The 21,345-nt window shown below is 38.1% G+C and overlaps 1 long non-coding RNA gene across 1 annotated transcript; it reads right to left on the reverse strand.

The window, feature by feature from the left end:
• Positions 1-381: 381 nt before the first annotated feature.
• On the reverse strand, positions 382-19,145 carry LOC123584761. The gene is made up of 2 exons (XR_006705685.1): positions 18,648-19,145; positions 382-1,809 (listed from the first exon to the last, which is right to left on the reverse strand). It is a non-coding gene; the product is annotated as an uncharacterized LOC123584761 (long non-coding RNA).
• Between the last annotated feature and the right edge of the window lie 2,200 nt (positions 19,146-21,345).

The raw sequence follows: 21,345 nt of genomic DNA on the forward strand, positions 1-21,345 counted from the left end.
CAACTTCGGCTCAGGTCATGATCTCACGCTCCGTGAGTTCGAGCCCCGTGTCGGGCTCTGTGCTGATAGCTCAGATCCTAGAGCCTGTTTCAGATTCTGTGTCTCCCTCTTTCTCTCTCCTCCCCCGCTCATGCTCTGTTTCTCTCTTCTCAAAAAATAAATAAATGTTAAAAAAAAATTTTTTTAATAAAAAAAATAGTATTTTAATGGCCTGAAATAGTTAATAAGCTTGGTAGAACTAAGTTAGCAGTAGAATAATGACTCAAGACACTAGGGAAAGACAAGAACAATACGTTTAATTTTTCTTTTATTTCAATAATTGTTTTGATTTTCTTTTTGACCTCTATAATGCAGCTAATGAAGTTAGTGATTTGGGGGCTAGGCAAACATTTTTGCTTGACATACTATTTGGATGATTAACATGACTTTTTTTTTGTTTGTTTTTTGGGTACCACTTTTGATGAAATTATTTAGAACTAAAGATCTTTTTCCTGTGTGAGATTAAAAATGATTTATCCAATATCTTCTAGGATCATTCTGGTCTGCTTTTAGGATAAAGTGCTTCTAGTTTTAAAATCAGTGGTCAGCTCCTTACTGACGACAAAACATCATCCCACCAGTATCTACTATTTCGGACTTGCGTTGATTGCTGTTAAATATTTGTATGTGCTCTCAAGCGTCTCTCCACCCTCTCAACATTTGTCCTCTTAACTGTGACTGCTCCTTGAACCAAGGTAGATTGAGAGTTGGAAGTTCCAGGTGGCAGTTCTTTTGGTTCTTCTGTTTAAATGACCGGAAACTATCTGTAGACTAACATGAGGGTACAGGACACAGATTTTCCCGGCACGATACCCTAAGCTATGGAAACAAAAGAGCATTTATAGTCGGGTTAAAAAAAAGAAAAACAAAGGCTCCTGTAGTTTTTAGGCACCAAGCACACTAGTGTGACATCAAAGACTAAGTTAGATGTGTCATACAGCCAGTCCTTAGGTCCCCATTTTCATAAGGATGTGTTTCTCAAGACCTCTCCATAGACGTGATGGGTCTTAAGTCTCGTCAAACATAAATTGGGTACGGCTGTAGGCCTTCTTTTGCTGCCCTTCACTTTCAAATCCACTCCCTTTTAAGTGAAATCTACTGCCGCATTATCTAAATTTAAACCTACATTTAATATATTTTTAGAACCGCTTTTATCTGAAAGTATAATTTCCATCTTTTAGTGCATCACTTTAAAGTGCACACATGAAGGATCCTTTATAAACGCGAATGATTGATAGATGATAGATAATGAAAGTCTGTTCACTATTTGTTATATGTGCAACACCCATTTCAGGCGAGAAGAGTTAAAATTGGGCAACAAAGTCAGAAAAACACTCTCTTGTTTTAGTGTCTGCTCCTTGGATGTTCATTCTTGCAAAGAGAAGAATATCTCTTGTGAGTGCAGAATTCAGGGTACATATCCGTTCCATTTTCAAACATAATGCAGCCTGATGGATGTTGCCAAAGGTCATGTGGTTTGCAAAAGTAATTAGCTAATTTGCAGTAGAGACTTCTAGTTTGTCAGGTACTTATTTCCTGTATGAAAACAGACATTGATTCAGGATTTTGAGAAGTAGAAGTTAACCACTAGAAGCTCCATTTGGTATAGATGATCATTTAATTTCTTGTCCTCATAATTCAGTGTGTAAGATGCTGGAATTTAAGAGAGTGATTCCCCAAATTGAGAAAGGAATTTCTACATATTCTTTCAGTTATTATCTGTGAAGTTCTCCAAATTTTTGCTCCGTGATTAGAGATCACCAAAATAACCTGTGGATGAAGCAAAGCCATGTTTATGGTTTGATTACATTTACAAAATCTTAGTAGCATCTTGGAGAGGGTAGACAAAGACCAACTATATATGAGATTTTGGAAAAGCAGGAGCGGAAGCTTGATTAAGATTAGGCAAGTTCATGACCTGTGGTTGGAGGTTGATAGACATACCAAGGCAAGGCTTCCAAACAGTTTTGTCAGCGTGATGAGCCCAAATTGCGCTCTCTAATGTACTTTCTAGAAATTTCTGAAACAAACAGTAAAATTATTTGCGGTTTCATTTCACTGAGGAAGAGTTTCCTAAAATAGCACAAGTATGTTAATGCAGCCAGTAAGTTATGGAGGTGTGTATGGTTACAAGTCGAAAATAGTGACTTGTAATACCACTCAGCTAACAAACACAGCCATGACATATAATTTTTCGTTTTATTGCAAGCTACCACATGTAAAACCGTTGCTTTTAATTTAAGAGTAGAAAACAACTATAAATACGTGGATATTTTTACCAAGGATTTAGTTTGTGTACTCTCTAAAATGATCATCTGTGCAACCAAAATAATCTCGAAAATATATCCAGTATCTCAGAACCACATTAAAGGAAAAAAATTCAATCATAGATAACGCCAGAAAAACTAAAGGTACTATGGTATGAGAGGGGGAAAAAATCAACATAGCCTGAAGTGTGCATAATTTTTAAATCATTATAAAACAAAGGTATTTTAATGGAAATCATATATGGGCAGCAAAGAGAAATATAATTTATGCTGTTCATTTTTACTTCTTGCATAACCAGCACACAAGAGGTAGATGGCCACTGTATTATTTCGCCCATAGCTAATATTTATATAAATACTTCTCCATTTTTCTTTCATTAACCTCTTACTTCCCCATTTTATTTTCACAAAAGCCCATGACACATGCCTAAGAGCTGCGTTACTGTCCTCATGGAGAACATAACAATTATTTTCCCGAGAGGTTGTTGGTGGGTCCAGGAATAGGTTACTAGTAAAGGTAGAGAAGCATCTTGATTCCAGGTCTTCTGACTTGGAATTCTTTCTGAGGGACTTACTATTATTTTTCCAGACTTCATTTGCTATTTTGTTTTTTAAGTAGTACAATTTCTAAAGGTCTGCATAAGACACCAGTGGATGTTTCCATTATGTAAGATCTTTTGGCCAGTAGGCAATTTAAATAGAACGTGAACTAGGCAGAACTATGAAGTAGACAAGATCCCCCCACCCAGTACGCTCAGATTCTTTTCTTCTTCTCATTGCCTCGTATTATCATTCCACAGCAAATTTCCTCCAGAGGAAACCATCTGAAATTCATTGATATTAATTTTTAAAAGAGCAATCATGACCACTAAAAGTATTATGTTCTGACCCCTCTCCTTTCCTCTGGGATTTTTTTGTGTTCCAAGTAATTAGGTAGAGGAATGCTGTTTTAATTGTCAATAAGAGCCTGTGGGTTTTTTGTTTGTTTTTGTTTTTTAATTTAAGCTGGGAAGTCAGTCATTTTCTAGCCTGTCTGTTATGAGGCATGTATTCCATACATTCCATGCATGCTGGAATTTTAGAGTAGTGTTTCTTGATCCATTTTCTCCTTGGAAGAAAAGAATTTCCTATCTTGTTAGATGCAGAAGGACAAAATAATATGTATTCTTTCATACTTTCAGATTCTGTGAAGTAGCATAGCACGTAGCTGCTAAGGGGAAAGTTACTCTAATACCCTATTCTCTTGACTACACATCTACATTTCCATATGTCCAGATGTTTCATTCATTCATTTAAAAAATTATTGAGCCCTTAATAGGAACCTGGTTCTATGTACTTGGGATTCTACTGTGAACAAAAAATGTAATATCCCTGCCCTCATAGAACTTGTATTTGTGGCTTTCCTAGAAATCAAACAGCTCTGAATCACCCTCTGATTCTGTTTGTCCTGCGCTTATAAAGTGAATTAAGACATAAGTGAACAAGCCTTAAAACCAGAGGATGCATAGATCATACTGTACCATTCAATTGACTAATTTTATTAATATTATCTGGCATTTAAGAATAGAAATGCCTAAGACAGGGCTTCTTCCTGAGTGGAGAACACATAGATAAAGATAAAAATAGTACAGCGTGATAAATATAGTAATTATAAGAAGCCTTCTCTGGTCATCCCAGCCAAAGTGAACTTTCCTCCATTCTATATTTCCTGTCCTCATTTTCTTTCTTTCTTTTTTTTTATTTTTCCTGTTAGCATTTGTCATTATCTCCATATTCTACATTTTACTTATTTCTCCTGCCCGTTGCTTGGTTCCCTGTTTCAAGGTAAGCCACATGAGGCAGGGTATCATGTCTGTTGTGTTCTCAGCACCTAGAATGGTGCCTGATGTGAACAGGTGCCAATTAAATAATTTGTTCCAAAACATATAGGAATTTTGGTGGGAATTACCATCTAAATGAATGCAGTCTTTGTCTTGTGGGTACAAAGGGATCCTGGGCTGTGAAGCAAGATCTGTACAGTAGGGAGATGTGCCTGTAGCAGAGCTTAGAGCAGAGAGTATGTATGAGTTCCAGAGGCAGTGAGCCTGACAAGATAAAAATAATGAGAGTAGTTTAGCTATAGTTCCAGATCTCTGATGACTTTGACCCTGTAGACAGTGTCTGCATCAACTCGTAAGAGTGATCATATTTTGCATGTAAACACAGAGGTTTAGTTCAGAACGTGTAAGTCATAAAAGAGAAGCCAATGAACAAAGTGTTAATGTCGTTTTTAGAAGTACCCAATAGCCCCAGAGAACAGCGCAGACATGGGGAGATTCTGGCTCAGTAGGTAACAGAATTGGGTTAAGAGAACTGTATAAGGCTCGAAAATACAGGAATCCTAGAAATTAGAAATAAAAGGAACTATTAGATCATATCGTCCATCTCCTGCCAAGGCAAATTGTTGCTGACAGTATATTATAGCTTTATTCTTTACAGTAGATTTTTACAGACTTCCCAGGAGAGGTTTCTCCTCTGTCCAGAATAATGAATGGGGTGATATTTTTTTCATCATCTCACCACTAGAAAGCACAGCTTTTTACTGACGATACTAGTTTGGGGAGCACATTCAAGCCAACCATCAATTTCTGTTTGCTTTGTATATGAGTGGGTTCAAAAGAGCCTTGGCTATTAGCAAGTGAGACTTAGGACATTCCTTTGTCCTTTGTTTGACACATTGTGGGGCTTATTTGTTTGTTTGTTTGTTTGTTTTTAAATATTTCTGTTTTTTAAGTTTACTTATTTTGAGAGAGAGAATGTGCATGTGTGTTTGGGAGGGACAGAGAGAAATGGGGGGAGAGAGAGAATTCCAAGCAGGCTCTGCATTGTCAGCACAGAACCCGGTGTGGGACTTGAATTCATCTCAAGATCCACGAGATCATGACCTGAGTTGAAATCAAGAGTCAGACGCTTCACCGACCGAGCCACCCAGGGGCCCTAGCACATTTTTTTTTATAAGATGCAATATACTTAACCTGATATGATGGATAGTTAAGAGAACACCAATGAATTTGAAGGATCATTAAAAACTGGGGAAAAAATTAAACCCTTAGATGATTAATTCAATTATTTTATTATATATTTATGTATAAAATTCCAAAACAACCACCAGCCTTATGCAGTTTATTAAAATGTATTAATAGTTTTCCCTAAATTCATCTGATCAGTGTGCATACCATTCCTGTATTACAGAACACAGGAATTCTCTATTTTGTAGATAGATAAACAGGATTCTGGAAATTGGTGAAGAGGTATGTTCAGATACTTGGAGAAGTGCCACTAGACATGAGGCTTTGTGACTCTTCCTCCAGTGCTCTGTCTAACCCACTGCTTTGGGTGAGAAGAACCTAGGAAACCACAATGCTCGAAAATGTATTATGGTTACTTATCATAATCACTTTTAATGACTTTTTAATTTGAGCAATTGAACTCTTACATCAGAAAATCAATTTTATGTCCTTTCAGCATGAAACATCATTACTTTCAAATCTATTTTTTTAAAAAGACAAATACCTACATTCTGCTCTCAGAGTTCCACAACTGAGTCTAAAAATAGCAAATGGTAAACAAAAGCTTGCCTTGTCACTCGTAAATTATTTTTATGTATGGGAAACGTGAGTCTCAAATTCTTTAATATGGCTGTCTTTGGCAGAGGGCTTAATTATAAAATCTTAATCTGTTTCTCCAAATGGTAATTTAGATGTTTTAACAATTTGTAGGATGTCAGCTTTTTCTCCTAATTTTTTTTACATTTTTTTAACTTTTGAGCTTTGATTTACTTATTTTATTATTATTATTTTTTTTTACGTTTCTTAAGTAATCTCTACGCCCACTGTAGAGCTAGAACCCATGACTTGGAGATCAAGAGTCGTGTGCCGGACCAGCTGAGCCAGCCAAACACACCTGTTTTTTAACTTCTGGACTGTTTGTTTATTATGGTCAATGGAGTCTAATGAGTCTATATCCACCGCTTTATTTTAGGGAAAAAAAATAGTGATGATTGAAAGAGTTAGAAATGCAAACATCTAACCAACAACAAAGTAGTTGATGAAATGGGGCAGATGGGCCTGAGAACAAGCTAGAAAGGCTCATGGTCAACTAAGGAACACTTTGAACTTGCTAGTACTTATATAGGGGATAGGCACCTTCCTGTGTAGTTTAAAGACACTAATTGATTCAGTCTCTACAACAACCTGAATGAGGAAGTACTGTCGTTTTCCCTATTTTAAGGTCAAAGAAACTGAGGCACAGAGAAGATTAGTAATTTGCCTAAGGAACACAGCTGAGGAGTAGAACCATGCAGCAAACCCAGTTTCCATATTCTTTACCATGTACAGTAGGGCCTCTGATCAGCTCCCCAGACATGGGGACAGGAGACCAGTTTGGTCACTTCTGGTTTTTTAAGACAAGACAGAAACCGAGTTTTTTTATATGAAACATCTTACTTTTGAAATGTGAACAATTAATTAAAAAATATTTTAAAACATAATGGTGGACCCAACAGAAAACATCGGCAGGCTAGATCTAGCAGTAAACCTCTAATTTATGACTTCTTCTGGATGCGTAAAGAGCACATGATGAAGACTGGCAGACTTCCCGGACATTTCCCAGACAGGCCAATTTTCATTTGTCACCTCTCAGGTCACTCCCAATGCCCCCACATGCATTAGAATCCATCTTCTGTCAGTGGGCACAGGCTATTGCGATGCCTGTTGGTCAAAGATATTTGTAAGATGTAGGCAGGACGTATCTCAGGGAACCTTCAAGAAACCCCCAGGATGAGAAAATAGCAGAAAAATCAGACACAGATAGACACAGTTGCACCCTTCTGTCCAGATCTGTGGTAGTTGCATTCTCAGGCAGGGTACATACTGGGATTATAACGCAAGACTTCTTTTCTTCAGAGCAGCTAAAAACACTGCCTGGGAATTACCCCAGATTTGGAACAGATACTTGAAATCAAGGTCAAGATCAGAATATATGTTCTATTACAATCTCACAGCCACTTCATAAGGCCATGGTTTGAACAGGATGGATCCTAACTGACCACTGTCCTTCCCTCAGTTCACTGCATCCTTAAATATATACATATATACATTTATTTATATATATATAAATATGCATGTGCATATATATATATGTACATATATAAAATACATATATACATATATGTATAAATATATATACATATATATATACACACACACACATATACATACACACACACACACACACACACACACACACACACACAGAGGGAGAGAGAGCTCTTAATAGGCCATATCTTTTATTTATAAAATTGTTGACCTAAATCTTAAATGGATTCACTTACCAAGAAATGGTGCTCTAATGATCTAAGATTCTCAATGGATGTTAAAAAATGCATGGTAAAAAATTCCTACCTCCAGTATTACTTAACATGTATTTATCGTTTACTCAATTTTGGGGTCAACTAATTCATTTCTTCGCACCAATCATTTAACCTTCACAATAGTGTTAAAAGGAGAGGCAGGATTTGCCCAAATTTATGGACTTACAGAGAGGAAGAAACACGGTTTAAATCTAGACCTTCTGACACCAGATTCCACTTACTTAACTACTTATTATACCAAGACTCTGAAATGAGCAGTATTTCCCCACGTAACAGACTCACAAACAGCACACGGTCTTGAGCCTGGAAGAAACTGATAATGAACATTTATTGATCTGAACTAAGACTTGGCCTAATCTTTTTCTTCTTAAAGAAGAAAGGGAAATATGGAATAGAAAATGCATTGAGAAGAAAATGTATATTTTAAGTAATACTATCTATTATTCTTTCATGAACTAAATAAGAGGAATGAGTTTTAATGTAATCCTCAGAGTAAAACACAAAACAAAGTTTTAGGTTTCCTTTATAATAATAAGATACCCTTCCCCTCTTTTTAAGTTTATTTATTTATTTTGAGAGAGAGAGAGAGAGAGTGATATAGAATGAGTAGAGGAGGGGCAAACAGGGAGGGAGAGAGAAGATCCCAAGCAGGCTCCATGCTGTCAGTACAGAGCCTGATGCAGGGATCAGACTCACAGATGTGAGATCATGACCTGAGCCAAAATCATGAGTCAGATGGTTGATTGACTGAGCTACCCAGGTGCCCTATTTTCCCCCCTTTTTTAAGGTAGTGAGAATGGCAAATGTTATACAGTGGTATATCCCAAAGGACAAGAATATTTTGTAACTTTTTTTTAAGGGTATAGTTATAGAATTAATTTAAATTTCACTGAGATAAATTGAAATTTAATTTATTTACAAATTAATAATCTCTCTTCTCTTTCTTTGCAAGGTATACTTTTGAATTTTATTTGTTAATTTGAGTGTATAATATGTCAGTAAAAGCTAGTAGGATATACACTGAGTGAAACTTGTTCCCAATAGTCCACAGATGCACTTAAGATTATTTTTGCTCAAGATTGAGGATCACAAATGTTGAGGGACTCTATTTTCAGAATAAATATATATTTCACGACACGGTTCTGGCCACATGTAAAAGAATAAAACATGAAAAATTCTTTTTAGTATATAATTTTTTCCCCTTACCATAATATAAGTATCTTAGCATCAGGGACCGCGTCTTGTTTATCGCTGTTTTCCTGTTTCCAACTTATGCCACAGTACCTCACATCGTATCGCTTGGTATACGGTGAATGGATGAATAAATGATCCAATAAATGGATGGAAGGACAGAGGGAAAGTGAGAGAGAGAACAGGAGAGCCAGTACCCTGTGCTTTCCTGCACTAGTAGTCTAGAGACTAACACATTGATGGACACATCACAACCAAGGCCATCTCTACAAAAACTTCCTGTTGTATGTAGTTTCAGGAGTGTCTGGTCTTCCCAAGCCCATCCATATTTCTCAAGCACACAGGGCTTTTAAGCTCTCACTGTCCTCACTTTCTAAGAATCCATGCTCAAGAGAATAACCAATATCTCTCAGTAAGCCCAAGCATGAACTTCATGCAATTTTGTGTTGCTCAAGGACATTTTTTTTAGCTCATCTCTGTCTCCTGCTAAAGGAAATGCAGGTGTTGGAGTGGAAAAGATAATGAACCTTCCTAGAAACCTGAAATTCATTTTAGGAGGAAGGGCTGGGTAGGAGAAAGGGGAGAAGGAGGAGGGTGATGGAGATAGGTTAGAAGGTGAGGAGAAGAAAAGGAGATTCATATGTATAAGTTTAAGCAAAGTCACCTGTTAAGAAATGATACTAAGCCTGCATGTCCCTGCTGACAAGCATTTCTGGCTGGAATCAATGCTGCTTTCTTCTCCAAAGCACTCTACAACCCCTCTTCTATCCCATGTCTCACTTTATCTAGGGTCTGGGTCCTCAAAAGACTAAAAAGTTATTTTATGAGAAAGAGTAAGACAGGGAATAAAAAAAAAAAATCACTTAAAGGAGTGTCTGGGTGGCTGAGTCGATTGAGTGTCTGGCTCTTAATGTCAGTTCAAGTCATGATCTCACGGTTCATGGGATTGAGCCCCACGTCAGGCTCTGTGCTGACAGCATGGAGCCTGCTTGGGATTCTCTCTCTGCCCCTCTCTCTGCCCCTCCCCTGCTCTCTCTCTCCCTCCCTGTCAAAATAGAAAAAAATACACATTAAAAAAGTTCATTTAAAGGATCAGGGGTTTCATATTCATTTGTAGAACCTTCAGAGAAGAAGCCAGATTATATCCTCATTGTGGTGAGTAGTGGTTCCTGTATCCTAAGTAGTGTGTGTGGCACAGTTTGTCAGAGGACAGTGGGGTGGACTGAGGAAGAAGAGAAGAAGAAAAGGGCAAAGAAGAAAAAAAAATACTTTGTATCAGTTTATATATTGATTTCTCCATTGTACTATTTTTTTTAATAATATGTAGAAGAGCAAGGAGAAACCATCTCTTGATTTTATAGGGTAGAAATCTGAGGCAACGAGAAAATAAGGAATCTACTTCATATCTATGTAGTGGGAGACTAGCAACGGGATCCACGTTTTTTACTTGGCATTTGGTATTTTTGTTTTTTGTTTTTATTTTTTAATATGGACTCCAGGACTAGTTTCAGTATGATATACTAATTCTTAGATTTTAATATTTGAGGGGTGCCTGGGTGGCTCAGTCTGAGTGTCTGACTTCGGCTCAGGTAGTGATCTCCCAGTTCGTGGGTTCGAGCCCTGCATTGGGCTCTGTGCTGATGGCTCAGAGTCTGGAGCTGCTTCCGATTCTGTGTCTCCCTCTCTCTCTGCTCCTCCCCTGCTCGCACTCTGTCTCTCTCAAAAGTAAATACATGCTAAAAAAAATTTAAAAATTATATATATTTGGTATCAGATAATATAGGTAAAGTGAAAGCGAAAACATGATAGAGAGCCATCCAGAGGGATCAGGGGATAGTCATATATTTAGAAAGTACTGGGATTAGTACTACGAGGATGATCAAAAATTATTTTCCTCACCAAAATTCCTCACAATGTCATTTCCATAGTTAACAATCCCTACACAATATTGTTAATTAAAAAGTTGTTTTATTGGCATATGTTAAAGATATTTGGCTTAATATCTGACATATAAAGCCTTTATAGGCCAACATACTTTGTAACTCAAGAAATAATAAAATATGAGGTTTTTGTGTCAAAATTCCTCTTTTCACATCTTAGTTTCCTATTTGAGTGACCTCGGGCTCATGTCCTTATTAACAAAAGGCAGCTAAAAATAAAAAGTTCTCATCTGGTTGTGGGAACTAAAAGAAATAATTTGAAACAAGCAAGATCACTGCACATTAAGATATGCAAATAGAAAATAGGGTGGTTTTATGCCAATCTATTAGAGTAGCCACGGGACAAGAAAGCCAGAATTACCTTTCCTTTTGCAAATTAGTAATATCTGCAATATTTGAGTTTTTGATATAGAATATGTATTTCTGTTGTAATGAGAAAATAAAGTTTATTTAGTTTTTTTTAAGTTTTATTAACTTACTTTGATAGAGAGCAGGTGGGGGAAGGGAGGAGAGAGAGAGAGAGAGAGAATCCAAGGTAGGCTCCACACTGTCCTTTTGGAGCCCTATACAAGGCTCAAACTCATAAACTGTGAGATCATGACCTGAGCTGAAATCAGGAGTCAGACACTTAGCCGACTGAGCTACCCAGGCGCCCCTAAAATAAAGTTTATTTACAGTGAAATTGTCAGTAATGGGACAGACAGCCATGACCTACCTACACTGGGCTGTATTGTGAAGTACACAGCCTGACCTCTGTGCGGTTCCAGCCCCAAATGGAGAACTTGAATCGAGTCATGAGAAAACATTAGGCAAATCCAAACTGATGGTCATTGAACAAAATGTGTGGTCTGTAACCTTCACAATTTTTGGTCATGAACATTGAGGAAAGGCAGAGGAGCTCTTCCAGATTGAAGGAGATTAAGCAGATATGACATGTGAGTATAGTCTGTGATCGTGGATTAGAGCCTGTTGCTAGAAGGGAGTCCTAGGGAAAAGTATAGGAAAACTGAGTAAGGTCTCTCAGTATACTTGTCCCGTTATTTCAATTTTTCTATAAATTTGAAATTATTTTAAAAGAAACAGTATTTTGAAAAATGTGATTACACTTAGAAAAATACCTGTTACGGTGACTGACATGTAGTAGGTGTTAAATAAAATAAATGTCACTTCTCTTTCACTTCCATAAGATAGTAGACGACACTTTTAGTTAGACATAAATTATGTAGTGTAAATTCTACTTTAATGTAATTTTTTAACAACACAAAAAGAAAGAAAATAGCATGAAGATATTAAGGGCCTAATTAGATTATAAATTCCTTGACTTGAAAGAAATGGGCCTCTTCATATTTGTTTTATCCTTTAAGAAGAATTTGGAACTTTGTGTTAAGGAGATATTCAACAACTACCTATTAAGCACATAAACTATTTAATCTTACATCTAAATGTTAAATTGAGGTAAAAATATTTTATCCTTTGTTGTCCTCTGACTAGACATTTGATGGTTTACACACAAGCTTCAGATTTCATTGTCAGAGAAAGCTGATCCAATATCCAACAATCCAAGTTTAAATATCTATATTTAAGAATAAAATTTAACTTGAAGCTTTTCGTAAGAAAAATGAAAAAGAGAAATTGTAATTACTTTGTTGCTGGTCTGGCGGATAGCATATTGAATAGCGCCCAAATATATTCTTCTACAGGCAAATCTATTTTCTATTAACTATCTTCAAATATTTTTGAGCTAATGTCTAAATTTAAATGAAAATGCGTACCTCCCAACCCAAGCCATTTCAGAAAAGGCTTAGCTTTTCTTTCTGTGCAGTCTTTTTTTTATGATTCAGCTGCTCTGAGAGAAACAGAATGAAATCAATCTCATTACTTGTATATTTTTATCACCTGATTTCAGAGATTCTCTGCTTTGATTACTTAAGAGATGACACAGTTCTCTGATGGTGCCACTGACTGACATACAGTTTTAAATCTTCAGATAAGAATGTATGGCTAACAGATAGGAAGGCCTGGGGTCTACTAAAAAGTACTAGTAATTTCTCAGCAGGAGGTGAGGCTTGCGTAAGCTCCAAAGATAGGGTAGGAGCAGTTTGTACCTATGCCCTTATCCTTAGCAAAACGACTGTCCCTGTAATCTCTATTCTTCCTCTCCCTGTAAGGCAGGCCCAAGAGATTTGTGTATAAAATGTCTCTTAGTCTTTCTGACACTTGTTTTGTGCAGTTGCTGATTAGAGCTCAGTGATTCTGTTCTTGATCAAGCACATGCTCTGTGGGAGAAAAGAATATGGGATTTTTTTTTTTTTAATGTCTGAATCAGTCCCTTCTGATTAGCTAATGTGCTAACTGTTATCTAAGTCCTTAGGAAAAAAAGTATCATGTCTTCCTAAGGATCTAAATCACTAATAAAAACTAGAGTGACCTTGAGCTTTCACCCCTTTCTCTACTATAGACAGCAAGGATTCAAAAACAAAGCGAAAAACAACCCAGTGATTCAAAGAACCCATTCTAAGTTCACAAAGGGGCTTGATCTAGTTTGTTTCCAATAAGATTATGCCCTGTTGCCAAAGGTCATAAATAGTGTTCTCTGGTAATAGAGACAAAGAAAAACATCTAAGAGCACCTGGGAAAGACATCTAATTCTTCTAGTAGACTTCATGGCTGTGGATAAAATATTTGCATCATAACCCATAAATCACTGTCAACTGAAATCAAGGGGTCTGCAGTCTACAAAGTATGGCCAACCGGTTTTATAATAAATATGCAGTATATAGTTGAAGATTGCCAATTCCCAACGACCTACTTACAACTCTTTTATGCCACCATGATGTTATAAATAATTTTTTCTGAGGTCCATAAGATCATTGTGGAAATTTACAGGAAACCTATAGACAGTAGAATTCCAAATATTAAACCAATAGATTGAGGAAAAGGTGAAAAAGTTAAGGCAGAATTACTCTTTATCTGTGAATTCTTTCTCTTCTGTTGCATATAGCAAAAGTGTACTTTTGAACCCAATTGTAAAGGACTCTAAAGGGTATACGGTATACTTCATCAAATAGGAGGTTATCATTTGGGAAGGCAAAAAGCCCTAATGCAAATTTTAAATTAGTATTAGAAAAAGCACCCACAATGGCTTTGATTATCCAGTCAGCTATGAATAGAATATTACTTGTTGGCTTTTATCAGTGTGTTATTTTGTTACTGCATTAAATTATTCATAATGTATAGTAATAAACCTACAGCCTTTGATATTCCAGTGCCTCCTTTTGTGTTCTGAAGACTGTGGGGTTAGAAGCGACTATTGATAAAAGAGAAAGGAACAAAATGGCCAGTTCACACCTCAGCAAACCTCCTAACCGGGGCCTAATAGCAATTTATTATGTATCTTTAAAATGCAATTATGGTACCTGAAATTTTTCAAAGAAATGCTTCACTAAAGTGAGACAAACCATGACTTGGCTGAGATTGTGTCTCACCTCATGAATAATACCCCCTAAACATGCACAGTGCTCACGCAAGCTGACCCCCTAGTTGTCTTTCTCGGAAGTAGTAAAGCACAGGCTAGCACATACTGAGAGAAGTAATTCAACACCTGTGTCCCGCTGGTCACCTTTAATGGCTCTGCTCCCTCTTTTTGCATGAAGCAGTCAGTAATAGGGGGGCTCTTCTTAAGGCTGACCACGCATCTAACAGGCAGTCGCAAATGGCTAAGTGGCCCCTGCTTCCGCAAATGGCTCTGGACGAGCGTGACGCCACCAGGCACTTTTCGTCCAGATGTCCTAGGGAAGGGATTACTGGTCATGAAATGTCCATCGCCGCCATAATTGTGCATTCAAAGAGGTCAGTGTATTCAAGTCCAAGGACCCCTATTCGCATAAAAGGGCATCGCAGGTGGCGTATGGAGGTTGAAACAGCGGAGAGTGAAGCATGAAGCCCCGGGCTGAGAGGGAAAAAAATGGAAATGGGAGTGTGAGGCCGATTCATGGAAGGTCTTGGATTCTCTGCTAAAGACTTTGTACTTTATCACGTAGGCAGTAAGTAGCAAGCGTCAGATCTTTTGCACAAAATGGCGTGAGCATCTAGATACTAACACACAGGAGTGTTGTAGACGCCACGCTTGCGCGTGTCTGTGGACCCCCTGCCATACATTCCTAGGTTCTTTCCACTACACCTTTGCCCCGGCAATTCACCCCTAGAATTCTCCCTTCTCTTCTGTGCCCATTTAACCTAACCATCCTTGATGAACTCACAATTATCCCCTCTACTGTGTTTCGCCTTAACATCCTATCCGAAAGTCCTTATTATGCTTTAATTACCATTTTAAATTGATTTTGGGTGTATGATTTTTCACCTTTTAATGTCTCTGGAATCCAGATGCGCCTTACAAATGATTAGGCAGAAGTCGTGAGGTCACGCTCTCTGCCTGGGCATGTGCTACTTTGGCCATAATGGTTATTTCTTCCATTTCCTCAATTGAGTTATGTACCTAGTTAACACTAAACATGTTAAGGTTAATTGCCTTTTAAAATGCCTTTAAAAGACTACACTATGCTTCCCTAGTGAAACACAAGGTATGGTGGATGCAAAGCAGAGGACCATGAATTTGAGATCAGTGAAGCAAGTATTTAAAAGCAACACTCGGAGCACCCGGGCGGCTCAGTCGGTTGAGTGTCCAGCTTCGGCTCAGGTCATGATCTTGCAGTTTGTGAGCTCGAGCCCAGCATCGGGCTCTCTGCTGTCAGCCTGTCAGCCCAGAGCCTGCTTCAGATCCTCTGTCTTCCTCTCTCTCTCTGCCCCTCCCCTGCTTGCATGCACGCTCTCTCTCTCTCTCTCTCAAATAAATAAATAAATAAATAAATAAATAAATAAATAAATAAAACACTCAAGTGCTTTATGGGGCCTATGAGAGGAAAATACCACATGTAGTTAGATGAAGCCAGTTTGTTTCTTTATTGAGATGTTTGCAAAAGGCTTGCCATCACACCCCGAGCCGCACAGCTGATGGCAGGAGCACAGCCAGATCCCTGAGAGTAGACAAAAGAAATGTTAAACCACAAGAGGCTGGTAGGACCTATCCTTGCATTTGCAGGACTAACAAGTATGTTTTTTTATTTTATTATTATTTGTATTTTCTTAATATTTATTTATATTTGAGAGGGAGAGGGAGTGAGAGACAGAGTGCAAGCTAGGGAGGGGCAGAGAGAGGGGGAGACATAGAATCCGAAGCAGGCTCCCAGCTGAGCTGTCAGCACAGAGCCCGATGTGGGGATAGAACTCACAGACGGCGAGATCATGACCTGAGCCGAAATCAGATGCTTAACCGAATGAGCCACCCAGGCGCCCCTAACAAAGTATGCTTTTAAAAGTGTTTGGTTTTCTTTATTTCTTAACTGGATCTACAAGAATATGTGACTTTAATAACAACAAAATCTTTTTAAAATTTGTTTTAATGTTTATATTTGTGAGAGAGAGAGAGAGAGAGAGTGCGAGCTGGAGAGGGGCAGAGAGAGAGGGAGACACAGAATCTGAAGCAGGCTCCAGGTTCTGAGCTGTCAGCATAGAGCCCAAATGCAGGACTCAGACTCACAAACCAGCAGATCATGACCTCATGATCTGAGTCAAAGTCAGAGGCTCAACCAACTGAGCCACCCAGGTGCCCTGATAACAACAAATCTTACAATTCGTTATAAATTTGTTGAGATGTAATATTTTCTCTGCCATGCCCTTTGTACTTTTCATTTTTTTCCTTCATTTATTTTTCCCTTGTAGTTGTCATAATCACAACCAGACTATAGGCTACTTGAAGGCAGGACCCTTTTCACATTGTCCTTTATATCACTCTCTGCCACTTGCCCAATGCCTTCTACCGATAAGAATTTTCATATGTTAGGGGCGCCTGGGTGGCTCAGTCGGTTAAGTGTCTGACTGACGGTCTTGGCATCAGGTCGCCATCTCATGGCTCACGGGTTCCAGCCCCACATCGGGCTCTGCATTCATGGCGCGGAGTCTGCTTGGGATTCTGTCTCTTCTTCTCTCTGCTCCTCCTCTGCTTGTGCCTGCTCTCTCTCTCTCTCAAAATGAATAAATAAACTTAAAAAAAAAAAAAAAAGAATGTTCCTATGTTGGAAAGGAACGATTGTTTTGTGATGATACATTCCGCACAAAGAGAAAGGCATTTAACAGAGAAGTTGGAAATGAGTTTCGGCCAGGTCTAATCCACCACATTCACAGTGGTTTTTTTGGGCAGTGTGGTCCAGTGGAGAGAACAGCAACTGTGAGATACACCTGAGTTCCTTCACTGGCACCATCCCTGATGAAATGGATAAATGTCACAAACAGCCAACGGCACTAACCTCCCTAAGCCGAGTTTTTCAATTGCAAAAATAGGCATGATGGTACTAATTTACAGCAATGATGTTTAAGTGGGAAAAAATGTTTAGCATCTTGTGGGACTAAGGGTATATATTCAACACGTGTCAATTTCCTTCCCCTTCTCTTTCTCTTTTGATTGTCCCTCTGCACAAGAACTGGGGGCGCTTAACTTGTATGAGCACTTCTGTTGCAATCACATGTTCTATACTATGTTCAGAGCTGGCTGGATTTTTAAAATTATTGTTGTTGTTTGTTTTTTTTAACGCTGACACACCTCACCATGTTTCATCTGGAATGTATCATCAGAAATCTATACTTTTAATGGCTCCCTGATCGGGCAATTGCGATATACCCTTAAGACGGAGAATTTCTGAATTCTGAATTTCTGGCAATACTAGGTTATACTACCATTGGCTGTAATTTAGAGGTTGTATTGATGTTTGATACCTATTTTGGGAAACGGGTTGGGGAAAAAAAGGAAACAAGAATGCTGAAGACCATTAAAAAGTGCCGCATCTACAGTCCTTTCTGCACTAGTTTATGGAGGCTGGAAAAATCATGATTTTTACTGTCTTGTTTTCCCTTCAGAGTCATATGGTACTTAGTGATAATTTTTTGAAGTTGCATGCTAAAATGGAGTCTCTTGATTCACACTAAAATTAATGGTTACTGCTTGGTCTTTAAATATTTAAGATAAAATCTGCTCAGACAAATCCTTACCCTATCCTTCATATAAATTCTAGCTACTGTAAACTATTATCTCTTCCAAACACCGTGGGAGCCTTGTAAGCATTAATGTGGACACAGACAATTCAAATTATTCAAATGGACACAAGAATGAGGGCTGAAAAGAAAATGGTTCAGTAATCATTTAAAGCAGTTTTTGTGTTTGGTTTCCCAAAATATTGCCACTAAACGCATCTTGATGCTAAAACACACAAATAGACACATAAGCTAACAATATTCATAGCCATTATCTTGCAAGTCTCCTGACCAATCGCTATTCATGCCTTTGAAGTATGTCACTCAAAAAAGGAAGACATGACATTTATTCAGTGCTTGTTTAGCGTCAGAAAATATGCAAGGGAATTTATGTATATGTATCCAACCCATACATGAATGTGGAAGATAGGAACTATTATTAATATTTTACCCCCCCCCCCCCAAAAAAAAAGGTTCAGCCCAGGAAAAAGTTAACTGACTTGCCTAAGGTGTGACTAGTAATGAGCATTCCTAGGGAAGTCTGACTCAGAAAGCTAATAAGCTAATGTTCTTTATATCAATTCTGTACATGAATCTGAGCCAATAAAAGACAAAGAGAACAGGCTGGATGCTTCCTCAAGCCTAGAGAATCGGAAATTATTCACGAGACTCTCTCCTCTCCACCGAAAGAAATGTCTCCATATAATACGTACTTACCACTTTCGACCTTACGTGTAAACAGAGTGGACGATTGTGTGTCTGATGTGCCATCAGGATGCTGGGAAGGCCTTGGTCCACCCCCAACCCTCCTGCCGCATGCTGTAGTATTAAAAGAGCATCTCCTGGTACTTGGGGTTTCTCTTTCAGAGCTTCACCCATTAGCTCAAAGCTTTGATGCTGATTCAAATTCTCTCCCCCCCGGGAGGTGTAACACTTTAAACTGTCATCAGCCATTCACATTGTAGTTTTGACCTGGGGAATCAAAATAGGAAAGGAGGACACTAGTGCCTGACTGGGGAGAGAAAATTTCCGAGAATAGAGCCGCTTGCCTGACAACCTTCACCCAAGAAAGGATGTAGCCTTAAGCTGGCCTTGCGCACAGCACTCTACAAGGTGGGGTGTGTTACAGAATTTCGATTAGACACAATCGTCTTGTCCCAGATTCAGAAACCACCCCCCAAGAAGCCTGAAACCTCATCAAATCTGGGCTAAACTGTATACTTATTCCACTTAGAGATTCTACATTTATGTAATCTCCCTCCCCCAAGTCATTACTTACAGGGAAACTGTTTTAAGATAATTTTTTTTTTATCCTGTTAGGAATAATCTTGTATTGAGAAAAACTTCTCTAAGTACCTATATCTGAAAAGTACACTTTACCGCTAACAGTTGGTGTTCAGTGCATCAAGCCTGTATCTCTTGCTCATTTTCTTTATCCCCTCCCAGATTCGAATACCCTGTTTGTCGCTAGGGAGGCACCCCAGGAAGTTCTTATGGTGGTCACACTTAAGGGGAGAGAATTAGTGCCGAGGCTTTTCCTCACAGAGAGAGCCGTAGGAGACCGATTAGGCAGCTGCATAATCTCTGGGTTGCCTTGCCCGCCTTGCTTTCCTCTGACAAAACAGGGAGCCACCTACAAAATGTTTCCAAGAAGGAAGGATTCGAGGGTTGTGCGTCAGAACTTCAGAAGGAAGGAAGATAATTTGATGTGATCTGGCTAGTGGGTGCCAAATGTCTTCATCTGATCGTGGACATTAGCAATAATATTTAGTGAAAAGACTCTCTTTGGAAAGTATGAGTTGATGTTTATTCCACGAGACTGAGACCTATCTGCATGACTCTGGCTGTATACATTTAAAAGGATAGCATACATACAGCAATAAGAGGATGTGGAATTCTATTTTTTCCTTAATTTAGAAATAAAATAGACCTTCAAAAAAGATGTTCTTATAAAGGAGAAAGAGTAAATATGTTGTCTCCTAGTGTTTTGCCATAACCAGAAGGCCATCGTAAGCATCGTAAAGGATGACTGCTTGGTATCTTTAAGGAACGTTTGGGAACACGTATCCGGTGGCAGAATTGTTAGGTAAACCTTGACATATCTACTGGATATTCTGTATCCGTAATCAGTCGTTGATACTAATGAAGACTGTAGTAACAAGGAAACATGTTCTTATAAAAAGGAGAAAAATTAGAACGATGTACAGAATTAGAACTATGTATATTTATGGCAACTATCAAAAATTTAAATACATGCTATGCTTAGAACTAATGAACAAACAAAAAATCAACTACTAGCATACAGACACGTTAAGGCCACTTTAGGGTGATGTGATTATGATTATGCCATTATTTTTCTTTTCCAAATTGTGCATAACATGGTTACGTTATTTTGAAAAGTTAAAAAGAGAGTTTTTTGCTCCCGCGCAGAGAACATTGGAGAATCTAGATTTGTTAGTCCAATCAAATATATTTATTTTTGAATTATTTAAATATAATTAATATTACTTTTACTCAAGGTAACATATATCTCAGTATAGACTAGAGACTGAAGAAGGGATCATTTAAGATTGAAAGCTACTAGGCAATCAGTTTCTCTGCACGAACTGAGAATGAGCTGCATCTAATTTTGAATGGCATTTATTCTACTAGGATTTTAGAAGCTTTTCTTGGCACTTAATATAGCAGGAGCAAGCCGTTCATTAAGTAAATGTATTCCAGAAGGTTAAAGATGAAGGTGTGAAGATATTTTTCCTGCTTTTGTGTTTTTTTTTTTAATTTTTATTTTTGTCTTCTTCATGTTTCTTTTTTATTTCTTCATATTTTGACCCTGGATCGTGAAATTAGTTCATTGTGCTGTAAGACATCTAGGATGTATGGAGAAACAGTTTCAAGACGTTACAGCTACCATGTCAACATCATTATAAGGGCTGTTGTAATGTTGTCACTATTCTCTGTTGGTTGGTTTGAATTCTAGCTTGTTTACATCTGGCCTTTGAATACTTCCCTCTCAGAAATTAGTGACATGGGCCATGGGTGGGGCATTCAGGCTTGTACCTGACTCACCCTTTTACTGAGTAATGGGAAAAATACAGACAGGACATTCCATTAATCGACATCCAGTCATGTTCAAAATACAGATGGAATTTTCAATGGGAATCCTTAGTTGAAAGAAAATAATGCATGAAGAGTGAGATCATTCTCAGTTATTAGGGAATTTAATTCTACTCCACTTCTTGATAGCTAAGTGACTGATCACTTAATTTCTGAATTTGGTTTTTCCTAAGACTCTTCTCCGCTATGGGTTCCAAATAAGGCAGCATTTTCTCAAAGGCTAAAAATACCTCCCAAGCGCAATTAAAATGGATTCTGGGTGTGCTGGTCCTTGAAACGGGGGAGGAAGAGGGATGGGAGA

The sequence above is a fragment of the Leopardus geoffroyi genome, chromosome B1 (genome assembly GCF_018350155.1).
Source record: "Leopardus geoffroyi isolate Oge1 chromosome B1, O.geoffroyi_Oge1_pat1.0, whole genome shotgun sequence".
In the NCBI taxonomy this organism is placed as follows: domain Eukaryota; kingdom Metazoa; phylum Chordata; class Mammalia; order Carnivora; family Felidae; genus Leopardus; species Leopardus geoffroyi.